This window comes from Ursus americanus, chromosome 35 (genome assembly GCF_024610735.1).
Source record: "Ursus americanus isolate L20-20 chromosome 35, mUrsAme1.1.p, whole genome shotgun sequence".
Lineage (NCBI taxonomy): Eukaryota > Metazoa > Chordata > Mammalia > Carnivora > Ursidae > Ursus > Ursus americanus.
In genome coordinates, this window is record NC_142161.1 from 19,762,526 (window position 1) to 19,790,360 (window position 27,835).

Consider the following 27,835-nt stretch of genomic DNA (forward strand, 5'->3'; position numbering starts at 1 on the left):
ACATCAGCCCATGAAGCCATGTGCTTCCTACCAAACTGATCCCATCTCAGAGAGTGGACTTTGCTTAATTGTAAGCAATATCCTGAAATATCACTGGGAAAGGTGTGCTGGGGTGGCTCTTGGAAGATTTTACTCATTCTTAAAGACAAAAAAGTAGAAAGGATCTTTTCTGCTTCTATCAATGAGAATACAATCAAAGACGCAGAACTACACCTATTCTTCATTTCTTTAAAGTGGGGGACAAAACTCTCAACAAACTAGATATAGAAGGGAAGTTCTTCAACCTGATAAAAATACCTACAAAAAAACCTACACATCACACTTAATGGTGCAATAATGAATATCTTCCTAAGATTAAGAACAAGGCAAGGATATCAACTTTCAGCATTTTTATTCTGCGTTGTCCTGAAGATTCTATCCAAGACAATCAGGAGAAAAAAGAAATATAGATATCTTTTTTTAAAAATTATATAGGTTGTAAAAGAAGGATTAAAATAGTTTTTATTCACAGATGACATGATTCTGTATATGGAAAATCCAGAGAAATGTCTGTGTGTGTGTGTGTGTGCACGTGCACAAACTAGAAGTAATAAACAAGCTTAGCAAGGTTGCAGGATGTGATCAATATATAAAAGAAGTGAAGGTTTATGCACTGAAATACAAAATAAAAAGGATTAAAGGAAAGGAGAATCATTTCATTTTCATGGATTGAAAGACTCAATATTATTAAGATGGCAACTCACCCCAAAAAGATTTAATGCAGTTTCTACCAGAATAATTGCAGGTGTTTTTACTGAAATTCGTAGTCTGATACTGAAATGCATATGGAAAGGTAGAGGACCCAGAAAAGTTAAAATATTCCTGAAATATAACAAAGTTGGAGGACTTGCCTTCTTGATTTAAAACCTATTACAAAGCTATAGTAATCAAGACAGTATGGTACTGGCATAAGGATAGATATATAGATCAGTGGAATCAAATTGACCTTCTTAAAATAACTCTTACTTTTCTAGTTAATTGATTCTGGCAAAATTTCCAAGATAATTCACTGGAGAAAGGATACTGTTTTCAACAACGGAACATTTCCCTCCCTCTACCGGTTTGGGAGTTGTCTCTTTAATTTATATCTCAGTGATAGCTCCAGACAATTTACTATACTTACTAGAAACAGAGACTGCAAGATTTCTAACCAATATTCATACTTTCAGTCTCTTGTTCAAAAAGAATCTTGATTTAATTGGAGACTGTTTGAAAACCCCACTCTTCAATTTTCTGTGAAATTTTAGCAAATGTGATTAAATTTATAGACAATAGAATGTAGATGGAAATTTTGGGTTTGGGTTTCCTTTAAAGAGGGGTCAGAATTAACCGGGAGGCCGTTTGCCTTTGACACTTCTTACTGCTTTATTTCGTTGTCTTGATACCTGGCAAGTGGCCATGATGGGGAAAGATTTGGTCACTGACTTTCAACCAAATGCAAAAGAGAGAGCAGGGCAGAGAGTCTGGATTTCTGATAACAAAAAGGAGAAGCCATCTCTGCCTTCGACTGTCTACTTCTTGTCTTATTTTATGTGATAAAAAATATACCCCTAACCTGTTTAAAACACTTATTTTGGATCTCTGTTACAAAAGGCCAAACACAATTCTTAATAATATATTAAACAGATCTAGTCATCAAATCCATTAACCTCTCTGTCATATTTTACATTTTATTTTCTATCTGGTCTGCATTCTAAGGAGAGTCTTCCAAGAGTTCTTCTAGTTTATAATTTTTTTTTATCTGTACAGAATCTATCAATTAACCCATTCATTGTGTTGTACTTAATTTGTTCCTAAATTTTTTACTTTTAAAAGTTTTGTTCTGTTCTTTTTCAAATTTGCCTCGTGATTTGAAGATGTATTTGCTTATTGCTCATTCTTTAAAGGTTTATCTCTCAATTTTCTGAACATTTCATGTGCTATATATCTGATAATTCTATTTTCTTTTTTCCAATTTTATTGAGATATAATTGACATATAATTTTGTGTTAGTTGAAAGTATATGACAGAATGATTTGATAAATGTATATATTATAAAATTATTACCGCAGTGAGTTTAGTTAATATCCATCACCTCACACAGCTACCAAATTCTTTTTCTTGCGGTAAGATCTTTCAAGATCTATTTTATAAGCAACTTTCAAATACAGAGTATAGTACTGTTTATCATAGTCATTATGCTGTACATTGGATCCCCAAAACTCACTGATCTTAAAACTGTACATTTATGACCTTCAGTCATTTCACCTAGCCCCTGCCCCTTGCCCCTGGCAAATACTAACCTGCTTTGTTTCTATAAGTTTGGTGTGTTTATATTCCACATATAAGTGAGATGACACAATATTTAATGCCCATGGAAACAACCCATCCATGTTGTCACAAACAGCAGCATCTGTGTTCATCAGGGATAGTGGTCTGTAATTTTCCTCTTTTTTCTGTGTGAGGAAAATAAGGAAGGTCAGAGTGGACATAAATGAAATAAAGACCAAAAAAGACAACGTTCCTAAGTAGGATGAAGTGATACTAAGTAGAGCGGCATCAGCCCCGGGGAAGCAGCTGCAGAAACCGTCTCAAGTGTTCTCTTTCTGCCAAGAGGTCAAACATCAGAATACTGTAATCGGCTAGTGCACTAATGTGGTGATCAAGACAAAGCGGGCCATGGAATTATCGGCATTCCTGTAGGTAATGGTTTTCAATAGGAGGGCCCTAGAATAGCAGCATCAGCACCAACCTGGAACATTAGAAATGCAAATTATTGAGCCCTGGTGCAGACTTACCAAACTGGAGCTCTTGGGTGATGGGGATACGTGCTAAATTTGAGAAACACTGTTCCGGGGATTTCTCAAATTTTTCCTAAAAAGAATAAGTGTCGGGAAAAAAAGATTGGACTTTCAGCAGCTAAGCGGAATGATAGCTTTGAAGGAAAATCAGTGAAACCTTGTGTTAAAGCAGTAGACTGATAAGGTCTGGGCATATGAGTTACGTACATTAATATGACTTCATTTTCATCCATTTCTAATTAGTCATGATGATATTTTGGTTGCAGAAAGTTACTGAATTTTTTCAATTTAAGAAATTATCTACTAAAATTCCTTTTTAAAATACAAAGCAATTATCTTTAAAATGTATTATTATATTAAAAGTTCCAAACATGTCAAAAGCAAACTCCTGAAGTCTAGTTTTACATTTCTACAAACGAATTCAGCATCTCCTCAAAATTACTTAAATTATATTTCTGCAAACAAAAATGTAGGCATAATAAAACAAGGCAGCTTGGTTATTAACTATTGGCTCTCTCACTCTAACTGCTATTCAGAATAAAAGTAACATCTACCTATAAATGCGTGATTTTAAACAGCTTCACAGATTAGCATTGCATTCACTGGTCACGTGGGACATCTTAACAGTACACGCTAGAAATACAGAGCTAAGTGCTGATGGCCGGCTCATCCAAAGAGCATCCGACTCCTGATCTTGGGTCTTGAAATCAAGCCCCACGTTGGACATAAAACTTACTTAAAAGAAAAAAATACATAGCTAAGTTTGAGAGGATCTCTAAAAGTTATGTCTTAGCAAATGGTTAGTATATAAAATTTGATGCTAACACAGTAAAATCAGAGTCAGTTGTACGGTTTTATTATCTCAGCTGTGCGTTATCTCAGCTGTACACACCTCGTATCTTGAGGCCACATTCAGATAAAAGAGTGGTAACATCTCTCTTCTGTGTACCAACCGAGCAGCCAGCTAGAAACCTTTCCTCTTCTCCATTTCCATCCTTCCTTCAGTGTGATTTCTTTTTAAAAGATTATTTAGTTCAGAGAGACAGAGAGCACGCACCCACGGTGGAGGAGGAGGGGAGGGGCAGCGGGAGAGGTGAAGAGAGCCTTTTTTATTTTTATTTTTAAAGATTGCATTTATTTATTTGAGAGAGCATGAGTGAGAGAGAAAAAGCACAAACTGGAGGGAGAGGCTGAGGGAGAGGCAGGCACCCCACTGAGCAGGGAGCCTAATGTGGGGCTTGATCCCAGGACCCTGGGATCATGACCTGAGCGAAAGGCAGACTCTTAACCAACTGAGCCACCCAGGCGCCCCAGAGGGTGAGACAGTCTTAAGGAGACTCCGCTCTGAGTGCAGAGACTGACATGGGGCTCACAACCCAAGATCATGACTCTAGCTGAAACCAAGAGTCCCACGCTTAACTGATTGTGCCACCCAGGCACCTTGTGATTTCTGTCTTAGATGATAATTCAGTTATGCAGATAGTTTTATCCCAAATATTGCTACATGTTTCTTTTAAGTGAACTGGCTATTCTATAATTTATTTAGTTTAATAAAATTAAATATAAAGCTATTAATTTAATGAAGTATTCCTAAAAATAGGTTTCTAATTAATTCAAAGTATTTGATAGAATATAATTTATGCCTCTTTTTCACATGTAAAATTAATACATTTTAATTGGGTTTTGGGGCTTTATAGACTTCTCTTTTAAAAACGCCACAACACTTTTTATATTATCTGCATTGAAGATTTTAGATAATACAGTTAAGTTCATTACTTTGAAGTCAGATTTTTTTTAGAAAACAGTAATATCTTTTAAAAAAAAATCAAATAGAATATTTCTGCAAGGCCGTTTTTTATTATATTCTTTTAAGATGTAATTCCATCAAGCATTAATGAAAACTTGTATACTGCTTGCCTCAAAAATGGACCACCATAATTATTTTGAATCGTATATGCTGACTTTAAATCTTGGGTTAGTAACAAGGTAATAGTTTATATTGTCATCAATACATAAAAGAACAGAATCACAAAAACAATGACAAAGCAGCACGTTCCATGGGATTCTCCTGTAATTTGCCATTTTTATCGTCCAATCTCATCATGCATGAATACTCATAGCTTGTTTTCTAAGTTGTCTGGGAAGGCGTCATTCACTTGTAGACAGTACAGTGGGAAAAGGCACATGAAAATGATACATCGAAGTCTAAGTCAATAATGCCATTAATTCACTAAACTATGCCTATAGTAATTCATCATAAATAAAATGAGGACAACATCAGTGAAGACAAAACAGGATGAAGACCATAAAGTTCCTTGCTTTTTCATTACATTCATTGTCTATGTATGAGTTGGTTATATCTGAAAGTTCTATTCTCTCACATCCTGAAATGCAGTAAGTCCATCTATACAATTCTGCATCCAACACAGTGCCAGACAGTGCCACTTAACTTCTCCGGGACACGTATTATCTGATCGGTTATATTTGCAGGTCGTCTTGGAGCCTCTGATGTATCTGAAATATAAATGAACATTCAAAGATCATGGTGCAAAAGACTTTTCGCTTTGTCTTCTGCCTGATACAATGGCAGGCTATGTAGAAACCTAAGATGGCACGTAAGGAATGTTAAAATAATGTCCTGATTGCTGTATTCATATTATCCTCTCACGAGGGAGCCATCAGCCTCATAGATTAAATAAAAATAAATAAGAGAAAGAACCCATTCTTGTGGTTGCCAGCTGAAAATAAATTAAACGCTGCTTCTTTTTTAACTATGTTCAATTGTCCTTGTCAACAGGGACCATGCTTTGGAAATATAAAAGAATATATTTAGTTCTTGATGAAAGAATAATAATTTGGTAATTTCTCCTAGGAAAAAAACATTAAAGCTGTGGTTATACAAAACCATTTTCCTGTCCATGAAATTTTCAGATTTAAGACTCTAAAATGCTTTGGAAAACATTATATTTACACCCGAGTGGCACAATGTTTTAAATTAGTCATTTAGAAAGAGGAAACAGAAAAATTTAAAGCATACATATGCTAACACGCTTTTCTGATCTCCCAGAAGTCAACAGTAGAACTGAAACCATGTGTATTGATAGCTAGGTGATCTTTCTAGCCTAAACATGTTATTCAATCAGAAATAATTCTAAGGAAGAAATAAGAAAGGTGAATTTGTACCTTTGAGAGTATAAAATAAACTGTATAATTAAAAATAATAAATCAGATGATCAATTTTTGGTCTCGCTATACTAAATGAACTATTCTGGATTTTTTTCATTATGGTTGTGTTTGTTCGTTTGTTTTAAAATAAACAAATGGGCAGTGGTGCCACTGTTGACCTCGTAAGGAGTTTCTGGTGAGAAGAAATAAAAATGAGGGATAAAAGGAACAATTTTTGCTTTTAAAACATGCGGAGTCTGTTATGTAAGTCCAGCTATATAATCCACATAATCAAAATTTGTATTAAAATTTTACATTATTTTCAGTGTAGGATTCTCATTACAAAACTGTTGGGAAAAGATATAAGTAGTCATCAAAATGTAATATGAACCTCTATTCTTTTTTTTTTTTTTAAAGATTTTATTTATTCGACAGAGACAGAGACAGCCAGCGAGAGAGGGAACACAAGCAGGGGGAGTGGGAGAGGAAGAAGCAGGTTCCCAGCGGAGGAGCCTGATGTGGGGCTCGATCCCATAACGCCAGGATCATGCCCCGAGCCAAAGGCAGATGCTTAACTGCTGTGCCACCCAGGCACCCCATGAACCTCTATTCTTAAACATTGTTTCTAGATCCTGAATAAAGCCAACCTAGCTTTTTTTCTGTTTTAAATTTTTATTTGTACTTTGTAAGATCTGTATTATGAATCTTCACATTTAATTGCAAAACTTACATGTTTTCATACACACGTACAATTCAGTGTGTACCCATAGATTTGTTACTGCACAGAGTTCATTGCTTTGTGTTGTTCCTCCGTATTTAATACACAGCAAGGTGAACAAATGCTCAGTTTGAACATGGGGTTGGACATTATCACTTGTATTCCCAAATAAAATCACTCGACCTGTTACTCAGGCTTTATACACACTCCGAAGATGCCCACATGCCTTCCTGGGGAACGTAAACTAACTCCAAACCCCTCTTTTTCCAGCTTGCGTGGCTAGGTGAACTCTCCTGTGGTTTGTTAAGAGGTCCTGTCCCGTCATTTCCTCCCACTAAACTACTGCTTACAACTTGGAGGACAAGAAAGCCATGTGCTCTTCACATACTTTATAATAAATACTATTAATTAGAATTTGCTCTGTACTCTACACGTTCATCTCAAAGCATGACAATGACCCTGCACTGTGGTTTTTAATGTTCTCAATTAAACACAAAACGAAACCAAAACTCAGGAGTTAAAAGTGGGCTGATCAACGTCAAGTAGCTTCTTAATAGCACGTAAGTGGGTTAATCTAACACCATCTGAAAGCAAATTGCATGTCGCGGCAAAGAAGTATTTGGCTTCACCCAAAGTCAACGCTCTGATAGTTGCCATGAACTATAACTTCCTGTAATTTGTCTCAATTACAAATGCTCTACCCATAAAACGGCCTCAATTTCACCGTCGGATACGTGATACCCAGGGATTCCAATACAGATGGTAACTTATACCAATGCTGCTTATTTTGATATAGTAGTTTTCATGTTTTCCAGTGTATATGACCCTTTAAGAAAACCTAATCAGATTCCAGATTATGTCATATGACCCCACTATGTTTCAGAGATTCCACTAAACAGAAAGGAAAGCATTTCCACAAAAACATTTGTACAAGAACAATTCTATAAGCTTTATTTGTAACGTACAAAAACTGAAACAACTCAAAACATCTATAGAGAGAAAAATGATTAAACAGCAGGTTTTATCATCTTCTAATAGGATGATAGTCCACAAATAAAAAGACACAATTGCTGATATAGCAACAATGTGGATAAATCTCAAAACATCAAGTTGATCAATATACGTCAGTTCATGTACAGGAAAAGTGCGTAGCATGATATCAGTTATATATGCAATCTGAGAAAATTCATTGTTCTGACAACCATTGCTTGGGTCCTAGGAGTGTGGTACTGACTAGAAAGAAGCATGAGGGAATGTCAGGGTAAGAGAAATGTTCTGGATCTTGATCTTTGCAAGATGGCTACATGACTGTATACATTTGTAAAAGCTAATCAAATTAGGTACTTAAAATCTATGAAGTTGACTATTTAAAAAATATAACTCAATACAACATTTTGCCTTATTTTAGTAACCAATTAATGTTACTAAACATTCATTGCCCTAATATCCATCTCTAATATTTACATAAATCAAGAAAAAGTTAAAATCTGTAGTGAGTTTGAGGATCAAGTATCTATATGACTTAATATAATAAGCTGAGAATTTTATGGTAATGAAGATAATCAGGTACTGAAAAAAATTTCAACATGACAAAAAAGCTGTCAAATCTTTCTGTACTTCACACTCAGATCCTAGGCAGTTGTCTTGGCTCCTGAAATACTTTCACTGCTGATTCTTTTGCGTGAACACCCTTAAAAATACAGGAGCAGAGCATTGAGTTCACGGATCCCTGGCTCAGTTCCGAGAGGCAAATAAGAGAGGCTTCTCAGTAGGGCAAATGTTTTGACATTATTTACCAAGTTCATCATGGTGCATCCTACCTTAGAATCCGTGAATTGCTGTTTTTCCAAGTGAAAACAAGGTCACTCAGCAGAAACCTTTCCAGAGGAACAGTATCACAAAAAAGTTTTTGTGGGTTTTTTTTGTTTTGTTTTTTGTGGGGGTTGGGGGGTTGAGATTGTTGATAGTCAACAGGGGAAGTTTACATGGAATGACTAATTCACTAGATTATTTCTATTTGAAACAGAGATAAAATAAGCTATTACATAACTGGACAGGAATTATCTGCTCTCAATGATCCACTGAAAACATATTTGGTCCATAGATTGTAAAATGTTTTATGGGATATACAGGTGGAGAAATAAAGAGTTCTCTGTTACATCATCACGATGTCATCTTCAAAAAGACTGGCTGCATTTAATACAAGTTACTAGGAAACATTTCAGCATCAAAATTTTTGTTTTTCTTCCCTACTTGAAATTGAATAAACCTGAATAACTGGTTCTCTCGTTTAAGTGATTACATAAACAAAAATGGATATAACCACTGTTAGAACTTGTGAGATTTTCAGGAGTGGCATTCCTGCTATTAAACTGCTTTTCAGATAATTTTGTTCCTAGCATATTTCGTTCTCTCACGGTTTCATGATAATAGGGTATTTGTAGTTATAGTTGGGGTTTAAAGAAATTGTATGTATACACACACACACACACACACACACACACTTGCAGCATGGGGAAATGAAGAATAAAGGATTCTTCTTGTGCAGTCATTATGCAGATATTATAAAAATCTAGAATGGTCCAATAAATAAGTAAGCTCCAGGTAATCTTATTTATTAAAGCTTTTATACTCTGCAGGTGATAACTAATTTAATCTAACATTTCTACCCAGGTATGTGAAAGGGGCAGTAAAAATAAAATAAGACTAAATAAATTAATAGGTCTATATGAGCAATAATTTGTCATTAAAATGCATACAAGTATAATTAAATCAATTATTATTTTTTATGATGCTTTTAATAATTATATTCCACCTCTTTTTTCTAACCACCAAATAGGAGTTTAGTCAACTGAAATTGAAATGCAGATAAATTAAATTGTATGATTTAAGAGTTCATTGCATCCTCATCTTTAGGTCTTTTACATTGAATCATAATTTTAGACTGAAAAGGATTTTAAAAATCTATTTTGATATCATTCTTGCTTATTAAACAAGTGCCTTGCCGTGGAACGTACATTTACTAGTAGAGCCAGGACTAGAATCCAGTTACACTCTTCTTTTATTTTTTAAGTAGCTCCATGCCAGCCTGCGGCCCAACACGGGGCTTGAACTCAAGATCCTGAGATAAAGACCTACACTAAGATCAAGAGTCAGAGGCTTAACTGACTGAGCCACCCAGGTGCCCCTAAACTTCTAATTTAGGGTACAACCAAAATTTAATATTTACTTACAAATCCAGTTTTACTTAAGCAATAAAAATACAAGTTCATCTACGTGATTTTTAAATTTTTTTAAAGATGTATTTATTTGAGAGAGAGAGCATGTGTGGGCAGGGGGACGGGCAGAGGGAGAAGGAGAGAAGCAGACTCCCTGTTGAGTGTAGAGCCCCAGGCGGGGATTGATCTCAGGACCCTGAGATCATGACCAGAGCAGAAACTGAGTCAGACACTTAAGCAACTGAGCCACCCAGGCACCTCTTTCTGACCTTTTAAATTAATTCTTCTAAATGATTCAATAGAAGGATTTCCCCACTTTAATTTAGGCATCAAACAGACAGCTTTATTCTTTCTGTATTTAAAAAAAAATGAGCTTTAGTCATGGAGTCTATTCTCTGCCTTTATATTTCAACTGCTCAGAATGTTATCATAGAATCTAAAAGGCACGCTCTTGTATACACATTTAAAAAGCACTGAATAGCAAAAAATAAAAAATAAATAAATAAAAATAAAAAATAAAAAGCACTGATATCTTCTCACAATTCAAAAGATTATAAAATAGTATTTTTATAACTACAAAAATAATATTTATAAATCCCTTGAATAGAAATAAATTCAAAAGATGTCAATTGAGTACTAGGCTAAGTTGGGAATGATAAGTCAAGAATTTTAAAACTTCCTTGACTTCAAGGAACTTGCAATAAAATAGTGTAAATAAAAACATGTCCCAGGGTGCCTGGGTGGCTTAGTATGTTAAGCGTCTGCCTTCAGCTCAAGGTCATGATCCCAGGGTCCTGGGATCAAGCCCTGCATCTGGCTCCCTGCTTCTCCCTCTCCCTCTACTGCTCCCCCTGCTTGTGTTCTTTCTTTCAAAATGAATAAATAAAATCTTTAAAAAGAAAATAAAGATTTAGAGGGAGAAAAACCATGAGAGACTCTCAACTGTAGGAAACAAACTGAGGGTTGCTAGAGGGGAGGTGGGTGAGGGGATGGGGTAACTGGGTGATGGCCATTAAGGAGGGCACATGATGTGATGAGCACTGGGTGTTATATGCAACTGATGACTAACTGAACTCTACATCTGAAGCTAATGGTGTACTATATGTTGGCTAACTGAATTTAAATTAAAAAAATAAAGATCTAAATGTGAATAGTCAAATTAAAATAAAACAACAACAAAACATGTCCCAAATAGGAATATAAAAAGTCATCACTTTATTAAATAGAAATTACTCTTTTATTTAAAAGATACATATTGAGTGCTTATATAATATTCATGTGTACCCAGGACTGTGCCAGGCATTCAAGTTTGCAATAGTAAACAGGACATATTTTTTTTCCTAGTAAAGCTTACATCTTGGTGAAGGAGACAGCCAGATAAATGAACAAGTACGTTTGTAATGTGACAAATGCTCACATGGGGTTATTTGTGCTAACTAAGTAGAAGGAGCTGGGTGCACGATAGGAAGAACATCTAATCCAGCCTGAATCGTGCAAAGGACATTGAAGTTCCCAGGGAAAAGGATGTCCAAGGATGACTTAGAAATGGCAGGCGAAAGCAATGAAAAATGAAGAGAGTCCCAGGCATAAAGAATAACACAAGGAAAGCTTTAAATTAAGAAAGAACAGAAAAACAGTTGGAGAAGAACAAGCATGTGATGGGCAGTTAAGCAACACAAGGCCAACTACTACAGTGCTAGCAAACATCTTAACAGCTTCATCTTTTATACTCAAAATAGAATCAGGGTGTCTTGGATAAGGTCTGTGGGCATTCACAAGAGAAACTAAGCGGAGATCCAGGAAATCTATATTTGGGAATTGGAATTCAAAATATATCTGAAATAATAACATTTTTAATGGACAGAAATGAGAGCAGAAAGAACTTAGGCTGCTCGAAAAAAGAGTGAACAGCATTTGCAAAAGGAGATATATTAAAAGTGCCGACATTAGTCTCTTTCAACAGTCTTTTTCAATAGAAGAGACAGGAAAGAAAAAAATGGAAACCAATGCTAAAAATACATACTTGAGTATTTTTAAAGGGTCTTAGAGGCAGTTTGATGAATTGTATGATATAAGAAGAGCTTATAGAATTTTCTGATCAAAAAATATTTCATTGACACGGTGACTTAAATTCCATCATTAAAAATGCTTTTAACATTTCCACATACACACACTCACACACACACACACACACAGACACACACACACACACACAGACACACACACACACACACACACACACACACACACACACACACACACACACATATCAAAAGGGAAAAAGCCAGGATTCAAATCTGCCTTTGACTATCTCTAAAGGTCATGTTCTCTCCACTATATCAGGATTCTTTTCAGGTCGAATGAATACTGAAAGTGCACAAATACTAAAAGCATTCCTTATTTTCTTTCAAGCACAGTTACAGTTGACTTTATAAGAGAAACCCAGGAAAAGGACATAAATATAAAAAAGAGAAGCATATGAACACATACATCACTAATGGCTGATTACAAATATAACAAATGTAAAAGGCAATTTTATTGCAGATTTCCTCTACAACTCTGCAGTTTCTATTTCATATTTGGAAAGTGCTACTATTATGAGATATGAATTCTACACATCTCAGCATATTTAAAACATACTTCTCCATTGAACAAAACTATTATTGTCAGCAAGAAATACAAAAAGACACGAACAGCTCATTTTGTAAAAGTGTGGTCAAGGGTCTTTTAACATGACATCATTCGCTAAAACAGGCTTCTGTTGGAAAATGGCTGGGACAAATTGTTGTTTACGAACACTTGCCATTTTAGCAGAAGCATGTAACTAAAAATGAAAGCATTGTGACTGCATAAGGGCAGAAAAAGTTTAGGTTAACAAAAGTATACAGAAGAATTTCCTATTGGATGCGTAAATACATATATTTCAAGCGAGCACCAACCAAGTGCTCTTACACTTGGAATTCTTACAGCGCCCTGCTGGTCATACAGATGCTTGGCTATCTTCTTAAGACAGGAAGTACTATGTGCACTTATGCATTATATGTACTGTATTTGCTACAGTTGCAAGGTTGTCTCCCGACTAGAAGTGGTAAAACAATCAGAGGAATACAGCTTTAGAATGTAGTGATGGATACAACGTTAGACTGTAGCGAACATCATCCAGAAATGAAGCCAGAAAATTTAGGGCAAGAGAGGAATTATAGGCCAGATGAGGAAATAAACAAAATCCTAAAATCCTGAAGTAAGACAATGGGTTTAATACTTAGTGCAATGACAGTAAACTTGAATCACAAAAAAAGGAACATTAAGTGTTCAATAAAGCCATAAATAAGTTCAAGGAAAAGAGCTTATTGGAGATACTCAATCATTAATATCAAAGAACAGCAGTAGTCAGTGACTCTGTGGAGAAGTACCGAGCCAGCCATGTGCATAGGTGACATCCATCTTTTGCAAATACGGTTTTCCTGATAGATGTAACAAAGAAGTAACGGAATTCTTCTGAGACTTACAAAAACTGTGATACCAATTCTGTTGATTTACTTGGCAACAAATGACCAAAGACAGAATAACCTCAGTATCCCCTTCAAGTGAATAGAATTTCATATATAATAAACTGAAATTTAGACTAGGAATTCATTTTCCCTTGCAGCTGAGTATCATGATAAGTGAGAAGTAAATAGCAACTTATGTGGTGGCGTAAGATAATCAAATTTGATTTTCTAGACAAGGAATTATAGCAAAAAGAAAAGAGTGCGCATCAGAAAAACTAGGGGAAAAAATTAAAATGTCCAGATAAAGATAAAACCGCATTCTTCATAGAAAAATAAGCTCAACATAGAAAGACCAATTGTAGAGCGTGTATTCAACGACTCACAGTATAGTTTCTAAGAATGGAAAGGAGACCTGGGACAAAAAATTAAAATCTACTGCTGTAAAACTATGAGCAGAAACATGATTACAGAGACGGTTTTCTATTTTTTCCCTTTTTTATCTTTATTGCTGAAACACCTATGACAGATGAATTTCACACATAAAAAAATCTCCATAGGCATATCCTTATCGAAAGTAATCCTAACATAATTCTATCATTTGTCATATACATATTAGTATCAAAATTGATGAAAAGTGATAGTATTATACATATAATCTTGAATCTTCTCAAATTTATTAAAGAAGTAAACATGGCCAATTCTTCTGTCATGTTGACTTTGGCGTTTTCCAAATACTCCAAGTTTTTGCCCATCTCAGGGCCTTTGAATATGCTGTTTCCTTTGCCTGTGACCTTACTCCCCTCCTTCATTTTTTAGGTATCAGCTTAGATGTCACCACTTCAGATAGCCTGCATTTACAACCTATGTAAATCTGATACAGCCAATATATATTTTTTAAAAATCGACTCCATGCCTAGTGTGGAGCCCAACGTAGGGCTCAAACTCACAACGCTGAAATCAAGACCTGAGCTGAGATCAGGAGCTGGACACTCAACTGACTGAACCACCCAGGTGCCCCCAGCCTCATATTCTTGATAACAGAGTCCTATTTGTTCTCTCTAGTGTACTTGTCACAATTTGCAATACATGTAATTAATAGTCTTGTTGTTACTGTCTTATTCTTCTGAGAAGTTGTAAACTCCAGGAATGTAAGGATTATATCTGTTTGATAATCATTTTATCCTTATTATAATATATAACTGTATCTGACATATAGGTTTATTATTTTTAACCTCACCCACAATTATGCTATTATCTACTTCAGGACTTCTCAGTGTTTTATTTCTTTATTCCTTAAATAAATGTTAATGGTAATTTGGCTGTTGAAAAATAATGTATTACTTTTTGAATTTAGGTAAAAATGTATGATATAATCATCTTTTCTAATTCATTTATTTCTTCTTTCATCAACGTTTCTCTCCTGTTTCCTTTTACATGTGTAGTCTTTCTATAACTTCTTTAGCTAAAGGCTCATTTACAGTTTTTATATTTCTTCTCTTCATTCTTACCTACTTGTCCATTGTAATAAAAAAGTATTACCTTTTATAATAAACAGTTTGTCTTATTTCTGTCATCTTGCTTTAGCTATTCCATACTTCCTTACTGTTTACTTCAGCTTTTGTGCTTCGACTTAATGCCTATATACTGTTCAATGTTCTGGAAGGACACACTAGGGGTTCATATTTACTCTTCCCAAAATATTCCTTCATATACATTCTTATAAATACCATTATTCAGAATAAGATCATTCAATATGTTTTTACCACTGCACTTTAGTCTCTAATGTAATATTATCTATACTTTTTTCCACTGAGCAGCTATCTCAAAAACCATTTTGGAATTTGCATAATGAAATGCATAATTAATAAGTCTATTTATTAATGCAGAGTACAAATCTGATATGTACATGTCATAGAGAGAGAGAGAGCACTGTTTGTGCTTACTGAGCCTCCTAGCTGGAAGTCTCACATCTCCTCTTGGAAGTTGTGGCTGGCTGTATGATACTAGAAGCCTTGCTAGAACCAATTGAATTAAACCTGTCTGTAAACAGCAAACTGACAGCAAACTTGCAGACACACAGTGTCATGTGGTCAAGCCCAGATCTACGGGCACGTACATCTAGGGCAGCTCTTCTATGCCCATCCCTACTCAGAGTATAGCAGTGCTCCCTGCTGGTTGCCAAGTTTAAAACCTTTTTTCAGTTTACATCCTCATGTGCTCCCAGAGTCCCAGCATAGCAAGGTGGCTGGATATGCAGCAGCTTCTGTATCATTTATGCTGTGCTGAAAAGCCAGTCTTCTGATATAAACCCTTAGATCTTTATTTAAAAGATCATAAATGAGGGGCGCCTGGGTGGCTCAGTTGGTGGAGCAGCTGACTCTTGATTTTGCCTCAGGTCATGATCTCAGGGTTGTAAGATCAAGCCCCAAGTCAAGCTCCTTGCTCAGGATGGTGTCTGCTTGTCCCTCTCCCTCTGCTCCTCCCCCAATTGCGTGCTCTCTCTTTCTTTCTCTCTCTCTCAAATAAATAAGTAAAATCTTTAAAAAAGTTTATCAACCTTTGTACCATGAGTACAAAATATCAATCTTCAGATCTGCATAAGTATTAGTTATTAATCAAATTGCAAGATTTTCAGTCATTTATCAAACAACAAATTGGAAAACCAGGCATATGTCCGCATAGAGTGAAAGTGAAGGGGAGACTAAATGGTGCCTTTTCAAGGTCATTCAGAGAAAAGTAGATGATTCCTATTTGTTTTCATTTTATTACAGACATCTGAATGAAGAGAAAAATAAAGATAGAGGCTAGGAATGCCTGCAGAGTGGGGCTCAGCTGGTATGACCATAGCTGAGCACTATATTGTCAAAGGCTATTTCTTATTCCCTGTCTTCAGTTTCCTGTAACCATACCAATTAGGAGATTAATAGAAACCCTTATTTAATGAAACTTTATTTAATTTGCTTCAACCCTTACTTAATGAAACTTAATTTAATTTACTTCACAAATACTTACCGAGTTTTTTGCACATTTCACACAAGTTCCAAGCGCTGAAGATACAGTGGTAAGCAAGAAAGACAACACTCTCGCTCTCGTGAAGTTTACGTTCAAGTGCCCACAAGCAGACGATGAGCAAACAACTATGTAAGCTATTAACGACTGCTACCAAGTGGTCGGAAGAACACCAATTAAAATGAAGTGATAAAGAAAACAAGAGACAGCTTCACATTTGGTAGTCAAGGAAAGCCTCTCGTAGGAGCCCATGTTCAAAGAGGCCCCTGAACGCTGAGTAAACCATCCAGAGATCCAGAGGAGGAGCCTTCCAGGCAGAGGAAACAAATGCGGCAAAGCCTCCAAAAACAGAACCGGCTTTGGAAACTAGCCCCTGTGACTGAAGCATAAGGGCCTACAGGGCAATCTGCATATAATGAAATCAAAGATACAGGCGGGGATCGCACACAGCTTTGCAAACCGTACATAAAATTTTAGATTTTGTTCTAATTGGAATGGGAAGCAACTGGAGGGCTTTAAGTAAAGGTTTTTACAAATCCCCTTTGGCTGCCATGTGAAGAACAGACAGGATGTTGGCAAGATGGGCGTCAGAAAAAGCAAGACTTTGCAGTTGCCAGATCCTCTGGCCAGCTGAGATAATGCCTACTAATGAAAGTGTAACACGCACTATTCGGAAATGTGTATTAAGTTTAGGCATGGCATTCATGGAGTTCATCAAGCTAAAATTTGATTCTCACTAAAAAATTCCGCTTTCTTAAACTTCAAAATCTCTCTTACATGAAATCACTTAGCATAGCAGATAAAACTAAGGCTTCTCCGCTCTCAGTCTAAATCAAGTTCTTTTTACTTAATATCTGTAGTCCATTTTATTTTCTTTTAGGCTATAAAGATCACTAACTTAGAGAGCACTGTTCTTAACATTTTGGGTGACTATGGATTCTTTCTTCAGAAAAATGGACACACACACACACAGAAATTTGAAGATAGTTTCAAAGGCTTCACAAACTGCTTACATTACATTATGAAAGGTCATCCAACCCCCAAATAATATGCCTTGCTATAAATATCCATCATAATCTTCTCTTAGATTTATCTGTCTTCCATTTGTCAGAAAACAAAATTTAACCCAGTAACTTTAAAGATCTTATTGGCTTCATTCAGCAATTCACGGCAGCATCCAATCTAACAGGTAGAGAGAAGCCCTGAAGAGCTATACAAAGCAAGAGATCTTAGAGGTAGAAAAAAGCAGGAACAAAGGCATTGTAGTGGACAAAAAGACAGACGGGTGATTGCACGTTTACTTCCCTCATAGGAGATCGCAGGGGTTGATCAGGCAGATGACCTAACTAATGCTGACAAGATGATTCCCGATTCACTGGTTTAACATTTCATTTCTGGGACAGCCAAAACTGTTATTTAGTTAAATCTCTGGTGATGTGGGGTTTAGGATAGTGTCTCCACTATGGGCCTGTTGTCTTTAATACACTGAAGCAGTTAAAGAATTATTTTATATTATGAGAAGATGGTCAATCTAAGAATATTATCAATGTCTCCAAAAATAGCATGATATGAAATCCAATGACATCAAACAATATGGTATAATCACCTTAAAAATAAAACACTGGTACTATTGAGCACACGTGGTGATAGGATCATTCTTATGAGTATCACATGTTAGTGTTTCCTCTAAATTTAATAAGGACCATAATGTAACCATAGTGTCAAGCCTCTGGTTTGCAAATCATTTAGTTGAAATGCATTGGAAGGCAAAGCAGAAAAATTAAAACTTAGGAGAAAAACAGGAGTCAAGACTCAATGTGCTAATATTAGAAGGTGAGCTCTTATTTCTCTTGTAAGTGTGATTTAACATAAGAACCCTCATTTTAAATCTTCGAATGGATCTCTTGGCATATACTTATTTTAATAATCATCTAGCCAAGAAGCATCTTTTAAAAGCAAAAATTAGATATACCTGATAGCAGAGAAAAGATTCAATTCAATACACACCATTGAGCAGACCTCAATCTCTCAGAGAAAAATTGAAAATTGGAAGTGCATGAACCATAGTTATCAGGCTTTCGTGAACCCTATAAGTCCTGTTAGTGGTCTATTTTGGTGTTTCTGTAATATTTCTAATATTGTAATTCAAAAAATAGAAGACAGCCCTACCCATTCCCCCTCGGTATATTATAAAATAATTATCTGAGGTTTTTCTTTACCATAATCAATTCATTAAAGGTTATGGCAAAACGGAAGATCAATCAATTCTAAAACACATGGTCATAAAAACAGATGGAAATATCTAAAGTGAAATATTAACAAATAATATTAAAATACTTAGTCTTTATACAAAAAGTATGCTTTCTATAAAATTGCATAAATTGGGTTTTTAAAATCAAGCACATAATTTTAAATGTGTTGGAGGAGCTGGCTTTGTAAAATAATGCACCTTTGAAAACTTAGAGAAAATGAGCACATTTTCATAAGCAAATCCTCTGAAACTTCCTGCTTTCATCTGTAGTTTATATGCATTTTAAGCATAGTATATTTTTAAAAGAAAGTCACCAAGAATGATGATAGTATTTGAAAAGATGGATATTCAATTTTATAAAAGAACTCCATATGATTCCTTAAAGCAAAAATTATTTGTTAACAAATATTTTATTCACTATTTTTTAGGAGCATATATTTTGTGACAAACAAAGCACATTTACATGTAGTTTTCGGAAAGTAAAACTAATTTTTCATTTAGTAAAATTTAGGAAGTACCTTCTTGGCGTGACCTATTAGTTTTGTGTGTAACATCCAGAAGGATGAGATGGAACACTCCATTACCAGTGTAGGGGCAGAAAAATTAATTTTCCCTTTATCCTTGTGTGTTCTTGGCTGAGATCCCCCTGTCATAAAAGATAGATTGGCAGGAGAAGAACACACAGAAGTTTAATAATGTACATCCCCCAGGAAAACTGACTAACTCCCTCAAATGGCCCCAGTCATCACTTTGAGTACCATCTTCTGCTAAAGACAAAAAAAGACGTTGGGATGGGGTGAGACCAGTTATGAGAGGTTACCAGGAAAGCACAGTAAACAAAGATTCGGTTCTCATAGAGATTTAATCTGTGCCTTCTCCATTTCTATTTTCTATTTCTATTTTCTGGAGATTAGGTCATCTTCCTCCTGCTGGTACAGAGAGACATTCTTACAGATGGAGATTTCCCTTACAAACGGAGATGTCTCTTACGAAAAGGTAACTTTGACTTGATTTTCACAGCTTCTTCTGTGACTGCTGTTTCTTTAAAAAAATCAGGTCAAAATAATCTTTATGCCTTATCCTTATTTGAGGGCAATAAATTCTGCTTCCTTCAGTTATATATTGAAGGAGAATGGAAGGAAGAGAACAGTTCTGATAACTGGAAATAGTTGTACTTCCCTATCTGTCTCTAAAGAAACAATTCCTTAAAAAGCAGAAGAAAAAAAGATGCACAAAAATTGAGATGTTTAATGTTATTATGAAACTTTTTGTTTGTCTAAGAAGTAAAATTTTTCAATGTATTGGATGTATGCTATATGCCAGGAACTCTGGTGGAGTTTATATAGCTTACAACTTATGAAACAGAGAACTAAAAATAAATAATCAAATGTAAAAATGCTGATTTTGTGAGTGTGACAAAGGAAAATCTGGTGATACCATTAGTTAAGATCTAATGTACCAGTGTATATTAATGTTATAACAAATTACCACAAATTTAGTGGCTTAAAACAACAACAACAAATTATTCTGTTATGGTTCTGGAGGTCAGAAGTCCAAAATAAGTTTCACTTGGGCTAAATTCAGTTTCAGAAGGGTTGTTTCCTTCTGAGGGCTCTAAGGGGAGGATTTGTTTCCTTGCCTTTTTAAGTTTCTTGTGGCCTCCTCCTGTGTTCCTTAGATATGGTCTTCCTTCATCTTCAAAACCAGTCACTCTAATCTCTGCTTCTGTCATCACATCACCTTCGCCTGTGACTCCGATTCCTCCTTTGTTCCTCTTAGAAGAACCATTGCTATTATATCAAACTCACATGAATGATCCAAGATAATCTCTCCATTTCATGATCTTCAATTTCTTCACATTTACAGTCCTTTTGTCGTATAACGTAACACAGGTTCTGGAGATTAGGATGCAGACATATTTGAGGGACTATTATTCAGCCTACCACAGGAGGTAATAGAAAATTTCCCTGTGAGAATAACCTTTGGGTTTAGATACGATGGATGAGATATTAATCAGAGCAAGTGGAGGAGGGAGAGAATGTGAAAATACTCTTTTATGGAAGAGATTACTATGTATTGGTGAAAGAAAAGAAGTTTGGTCGGATAATGCTAACAGGGAGAGGTTTTTTCAGATAAACCAGGGGAGATAGGTAAGCCCATAACCAGACTTGTAATCTGAAAAGATCTCTCTGTATGCAGAATACATAAGGTATCCCTTCGGGTGGAGTGGGATGGAGCCCTTGCTGGGGGCAGCAGAGGAGGAGACAGGAGCAATAAAGAAACCAAATAGTTTATTTCAGTGATCTGAGCAAAAAATATTGGTTGCTTGGATTTGAGTTGGGCTGATAAAAATAAAGAGAACCAGATAGAAGACTGAGAGGTATTTAATGAAAGGTAGAGAAGATGGACATATATTTTATTATTCAAACTAGAAAACTTTTGAGAATGAAAGGGAGGGCTAAACATAACTCAGGTTATATATGGAAAGGCAGATTAAGAATGGGTGGCTCAGGCATTAGGTGTCTGCCTTCGGCTCAGGTCGTGATCTCGGGGTCCTGGGATTGAGCCCCGCATGGGGCTCCCTGCTAGGCAAGAAGCCTGCTTCTCCCTTTCCCACTCCCTCTGCTTGTGTTCCCTGTCTTGCTGTCTCTCTGTCAAATAAATAAAATCTTTTTTTAAAAAAATGATGTAGGAAAGAACATTAGGGATCAAAGCCAAAGGCCAAGAAAGAATTCTTGAGGCATCTTTGGTGCAAAATGTAGTTTAATTAAAGCATGGGGACAGGACCCGTGGCAGAAAGAGCTGCACTGGGGTCATGAGGAGTGGCCCATTATATACTTTCAAGTTGGGAGGGGGTTTGGGATAGCATAAGTCTCTAGGAATTTTGGAAGCAAGGTTTCCAGGACCTTGAGGGGGCTAGCTATTGTTGGGAAAAGGTCATTTATTACTGTCTAATAAAACCTTAGTCATGAGACCCTTCAGATGTACATTGGTGGGCCACATGCTTGGGGGATGATTGTCAACAAGCATCTTGGGGGGTTTAGAGACAAAAGAAGTTTCCATAGGAATTTTTATATGTTAAAGTAGACTTACAGGGTCCTGGGGGTTGGGCTAAGATTGCCTTTCGCCCTAAGCAAAGTATCAACATCGAGGCAGTTGAGTCCCTAGAGGAATGTCATTCTCTGCCTGTCTCAAGGACTTGTCAATGGGCTGTAGGTAGTAAGGAAATTTAATAATTTTCTTCTGCCTTTGTTTCCCACATCAGGAAAACCCTGAGCCTGATCTAAAAGATGTCAAGTCGTAAAGGAAACCAGAGGGGTTTGGAAAAGTTATAGATATAAGTGAAATAAGTCAGTCAGAAAGACAAATACCATATGATTTCACTCATATGTGAAATTCAAGAAACAAAACAGAGGAATATAGGGAAAGAGAAAGAAAAATAAAATCAGATAAAGAGAGGGAGGCAAACCATAAGAGACTCTTAAATATAGGGAACAAACTAAGGGTTGCTGGAGGGGAGAGTGGTGGGGCAATGGGATAATTCGGTGATGGGCATTAAGGAGGGCACTTGATGTAATGAGCACTGGGTATTATATGCAACTGAAGAATCACTAAATTCTACCCCTAAGACTAATACTATACTGTATGTGAACTAACTTGAATTTAAATAAAATCTTGAGAGAGAGGGAAAAAAAAGAAAGAAAAGAAAAGTTATAGATGTTAGGTAAGAACTTTTGGAGGCTAATCCCAAAGATACTCCTATGATTACATTACATTCCAATCTAGTTGTATGAGAAAAAAAGGGATAAATCCATTGGAAAACTAACGTATAGATTATTGAACACATTTAGACATAATTTGGGCATACATTCTGAAGCAAATATGATTTTGGTTCTCTCTTCACTTTCCGTGAAATATGATTTTTGTGTGAAAATACCACAATAGGCCAGACATCCAAAATTCTAAAATCTCTTATCAGGCCACACTTGAAAAGAGAGGGTGATGTCTCCAACCAAAATTATACTCGAGCACCTACTAGACTTTGTAACTGACTTGCACAGAAATAGAGATTAGAAAGTCTCCTTTGGAAAATGGTATATATGTGGAAACTGTCTCACTTACAGACTTTACAAGGAAGTCTCATAACTTAAGCTATCTCTCATGTTCTATTTTGACCTACCTGATAATCTCTGAATTATACATCTCACCACCTGTGTGCCAGTCCACTCTTCAGTGGTAGTTGTCTGATATAATATAATATGATTCAGCAATCCCATAAAGGTATTTTGGCTAAAATCAGATGATTTTGTGCCCCCACCCCATTAAGTGCTATTATACTTGTTCCATAAAAGTCTATTGGCCAAACTCTACAGATAGGACGGCGATTTGTTTTCTCAGCAAATTGGTATGTGCACTCAGTTCAATCTCTGATTTTACCTAGAGTCCACTTTGGGCCATCAACTTTCCCTCTTGGCAAAAAAAATTCTTAAGACAATTGAAGAAGGATAATATTTTAGTCTCAATTTAAGACTCAAAATCAAAATTTATTGTCAATTTCTTTTGTCTTCCAGGCCCTTAAATGCTTATAAGAGGTCTCAGAATTGGGGGTGGGGAATCCTATGTGAGAATCGCATAGAATATAGACAATATTACTAATAGCATGTATTTTCTTGCCCTTGAGACTGTATGCATGGTCATGTTTCAAAACAGAGGTGTCCTAAACATAATATCGTACTTTCAACATAAAATATGTGTAATTTTAGTCAAAGAATGTTGTACTTAATCCCTAGAGTCATTCTAACATCTTTAATATTACTACAAAGATCTAGAAAATAAAGAAATCAGGAAATAGGAAGTCAGGAAATAGGTAATTTGGCTAATATCTCCAAACTCTTTTCTTCCATGTTATTCAAACTGGAAATTGGATCCATTGTCTTAGATTAATTTGGACATGTTAGTCTGCTAATTGAAAGTACACAACAAACTGTAGTCATAATCCTTTTCTTAGAATTTGTAGATATTACTGTTTTAGCTCACGCTGCTATAACAAAATGCTGGGTGGTTTAAATGACCTTTATTTCTCACAGTTCTGGAGACTAGGTAATCCAAAATCAAGGTGCTGGCAGATACGCTAATCCCATCATGAAATTCCTCCACATAATTTAACTTAAATCTAATTATCACCCAAAGGCTTCACCTCCTAATACCATCACATTAGGCATTAGGGAGAACAATATATGATTTGGGGGTGAGGGGGTGGGGGTGGGGAAACACATTCAGTCCATGATAGTTACAGTAATCAAAATGTTGGACAGAATTTTTTCGATCAAATGATCATTGAGACAGAGAGAGGGAAGGAAAGAAATAGTTGATAACAGAGGCTAAAACAGACACTCTTCAAAACATGATACATGATGACAATGCCTCAAACAGCAGTACAGATCTGGAATAATCCTGCCCCGCATGTTCATTATCTATCCTGTAGTTTAGGCTAAAGAAGGATTAAAATGAGGGTCTGCAAATTGATGCAAATATTTGCATTAGCAAATTAAAACTGAGCCCACCTATATCAATATAATTTAACAATTTGCACCAGCAAATTCTTGCCCAGGAAGATGAGACACCAAACCTATATATAACTTTACTGCTTATGTAGAAATTATTGAAAATCAATAGACCTGGGCAAACAGTTTGCTCATTTCAGGAAGCAGTTCTCTTTTTAATAAAACAATTTACTCATCAAGGCTCACCTTAACACCTTCTGTGTCCTCCAATCCTGAACTATTTTATGTGAACTTTATCCAGTCCTAATCAATTCCCTGCTTTAAAAGGCTTACCGTAACTTCTTGAGCCTAACCAAGAAAACTCTTGAAAATAAATTTACCTGATTTCTGTCTGTTGAGATACCACTATTGAAGTGGTATTCTCCCTTGCTGAGTAAATTTAATGAAGTAAACTTTCTTGACCAAAAGATTTTTCTAGAGGCAGACTACAGTAGCATCTGTTTCAAGGGTTCTTGACTGGCACACTTAGTAATGCCCAGAGACACTTTTGGTTTACCTGCATCTATGCCGCCTAGATGAGTAGAGACCATGAATACTGTTAAATATCTTAATGCACCAGATAACCTCCACCTTCCCCACCCAACAAAGAATTATCTGGTCCAAGATACCAGTAATGGTGAGGTTGAGAAACCCTGATCTACTTCATTTGATTGTTGTGAAGATTCAATGAGGCAATGATAAAGGATAGTTAGAAGGCAGGGAGGCAGGGACAAGGCCCCTCCCCCGACCCCCTGCCCTAAGAGGAAACCACCCTTAGGAGGATTTACCACCACCCTGGAAGGAGTCCTCCACCCTTTCCCATATGATAGGGGACAAAAATCTGATTGGATGATAGGTGCAGGAAGGGTTAATCAGATTGAACCAGCCCACCAACAAGCCCATAAAACCCCCTAGACTTAGAAATTCCAGAGGCAACCCTCTCAGGTCCCCTCCTTCCTTGGGAGCTTTGTACTATCACTTTGCTATCGCTCAATAAACCTTACATCACTGCCCACCACTCTGTCTGGTCTACTTTTTCACTCTTCGAAACTGCGTGACCAAGAACCGTGGGCACCAACAAACAAAAAGTCCTGCAACAACAATACTTTCAAAATTTTGGCATACAGCCAAAATGTTATTCATTACCATTATTATTTTTATTAGTATTTATCCTATCAGCATTTAAGAAGATTCTTTATGGACATTTGGCAGCTATAAAAATAAAGAAGAAAAAATCTTTTTAATTCAGCAGCCTAACACTACATATGTTCTGGTCACAGAAAAACACAATGAGTCACAGTGGAAAGATATGTGGGTTCCATGACTACTGCGGCACAAATACCCATTGTGTAGCACTTTCCAATTTTAAGATGGGAAATGTCAAAATGCATACAGCTTTGTCTTTAAAAATTTCAGAGTCAAATAAAGTTTATTTTCCCACAAGTGTTTAGGCATTTTCAATACGATTTGCATTAAGTATCACAATATTTGGGAATGCTATTGTAAAATATAGGTCCTCAAAACCCCTTTCAGTATTCTTATGTCATAATATTTATCTCACATTTGAAAACTCAGTTTAGATTTCAATGCTTATTCACTGTATTATTTCTTAAGTGTATTTTACTCTTTACCCATGTAAGAATGTGTTCTTTTCCAGATTTGGTAGTATTTTTGGTTGAATTAGGTCCAATGCTTGAAATGTTTTGGAGAGTCCTTGGAAACCAGAATCCAAAAGCACATCTTAAACAATTGACTATATTACTCAAAGACCAGTAATAGTGTAATAAAACCAATAACCCAAAGATCACCTTTTATTTTCTTTTGGTATCACTTAATCCTGAGTTACTGCCCTTAACAATCCCAAGGTGTTCTGGTGGAACTGTCCCTCCAATAAGGTCAATCAAATTCTCTATCTCCCTAGAATTTGAATCGCAAGCATCATGGCAAAAAGACAAGAGGTCACTGAACATATGTCTTTACAGAAAGAGACTCATCATCAGTTCCTGACTTTCAATCTGGGTTATCCCCATCACTATATAGATTATCAGAATTTAAAAAAAAATTCTTTGTGATTGCTAGTGTCCTGATAATAAATTTATTATAATGTAGCCTGAGTCATATTCTGTTACTTAGAACCAGAGGCTTCTCACTGATACATTATTAGCATGTAAGCACCCACATAGGCTCATTCCAAAAGGCTTCCATGTTCTGAATTAATTTCTGAAAAAGAAACAGGCAACAGTTCCAAGCTGCGTCAGACTTAGTGAAATGCATCAGCAGCTGCAGACCAAAGGGCTCTCTTTAACATTCTAACAGGGTAGAAAAAGCGGCTACAAAAGGCCCTGGTTTTCAGCCACACCCCAAACCCTGGAATGATAACGCCAGTCACGGTATCATCGTCAAATATGAAGGAAACAATGCATTTTATTATTAATGTCCTTCCCACATCCTGTTTTTAAAGAAAGTCTGCAAATAGAAATTCCTGGCAGAGTCAGCCCTAACCTGACACTCTCCACACCCTCTAAAGCTGCACCATGCAATAAAGTGAAGATTGAAAATTGAATGTCATCAGAACACTCATGCCATCAGGGTTATAGATATTAATTCCAGAAGTGACTACAAGGAAACTTAGCGGAAGAGAAAAAGTCAGTGACTAGCAATGGAGAGAAAAGACCTGGTCTGGGGAACTGGGTAAAGACGCTAACTACTTAAATTATCCACTTACATGAAAAAGCTGCGACAATAAAGATTAAGAAGGCTTTAGGCTAGTTATTCAGATAAGATTATTATTTTGTTATCTTTTCTCAGTCTACAACCTTCTCTACGTATCTCTATGCATAATCATGACCATTTATGAGCTGGTACAGTTAATGCCAGTTGAAGGCATAGTATAGATTAATGCTTTGGCTTTACTTTAAGGTTCTTATCTCTCCACAGCCTGGTGCTTTTAAGTCTGACCTAACTTTTTTCAAACTTTGGGCCTCAGGGCCCGTGCTAATTTACATAAGAGTTTGAAGAAGAAACACATCATAAAATTTCCATGTAGAAGTTGAAAGACTTTGATGAAATGCACTACTTAAACTTGGTGATAAATTCCTTTTACCACCCATCTGGTTTAATTCTGTGAAATGCAATGTAGTCTCCATGAAGAAAAGAAATGGAAAGTACCAGAGGGGAATTTTTTTTTTTTAACTGGGAAAATATAAAAAGCTGACAGATTCCGCAGGGTTTCCTATAAAAGATCCCTTAATATTTTTTACTAGCTGGTTTGCTTACACTGAAGTACATAAATGATTGAATATTTGACTAAGCAGCAAAATGCTTATAGATGTCAGAGCTAATCTGACTTTAATGAATGGTTGTTTCATAATCAGAGTTGGAAAGATAAGTTCCTATTACCTTCCTATTTAAGAACAGTTAGTGGATATCATATGAAAAAGAATTTAAGACCAAAGATGGCTACCCTGCAATGCTTTAAAACAAAACAAAACAAAAAACAAAAACAAAAAAACCCTATAACTCATTTCTGTACTTTTAGCATTTGTCAGGCAAATAAGTAGGTTATAAAACATGTAATAAGTGTAACAGAACAAAAAAAAAAACAGAAAAAACTATTAAGCT

The 27,835-nt window shown here is 36.0% G+C and overlaps 1 long non-coding RNA gene across 2 annotated transcripts in view; it reads right to left on the bottom strand.

Moving 5' to 3' along the window:
* Positions 1-5,200: 5,200 nt before the first annotated feature.
* LOC123793626 (uncharacterized) overlaps positions 5,201-27,835 on the bottom strand; it is a 134,364-nt gene continuing 111,729 nt past the window's right edge. For both annotated transcript variants that reach the window (XR_006780041.2, XR_015722997.1), the window contains exon 5: positions 5,201-5,333. This is a non-coding gene — a long non-coding RNA (uncharacterized LOC123793626). The remainder of the gene's footprint in view (positions 5,334-27,835) is intronic.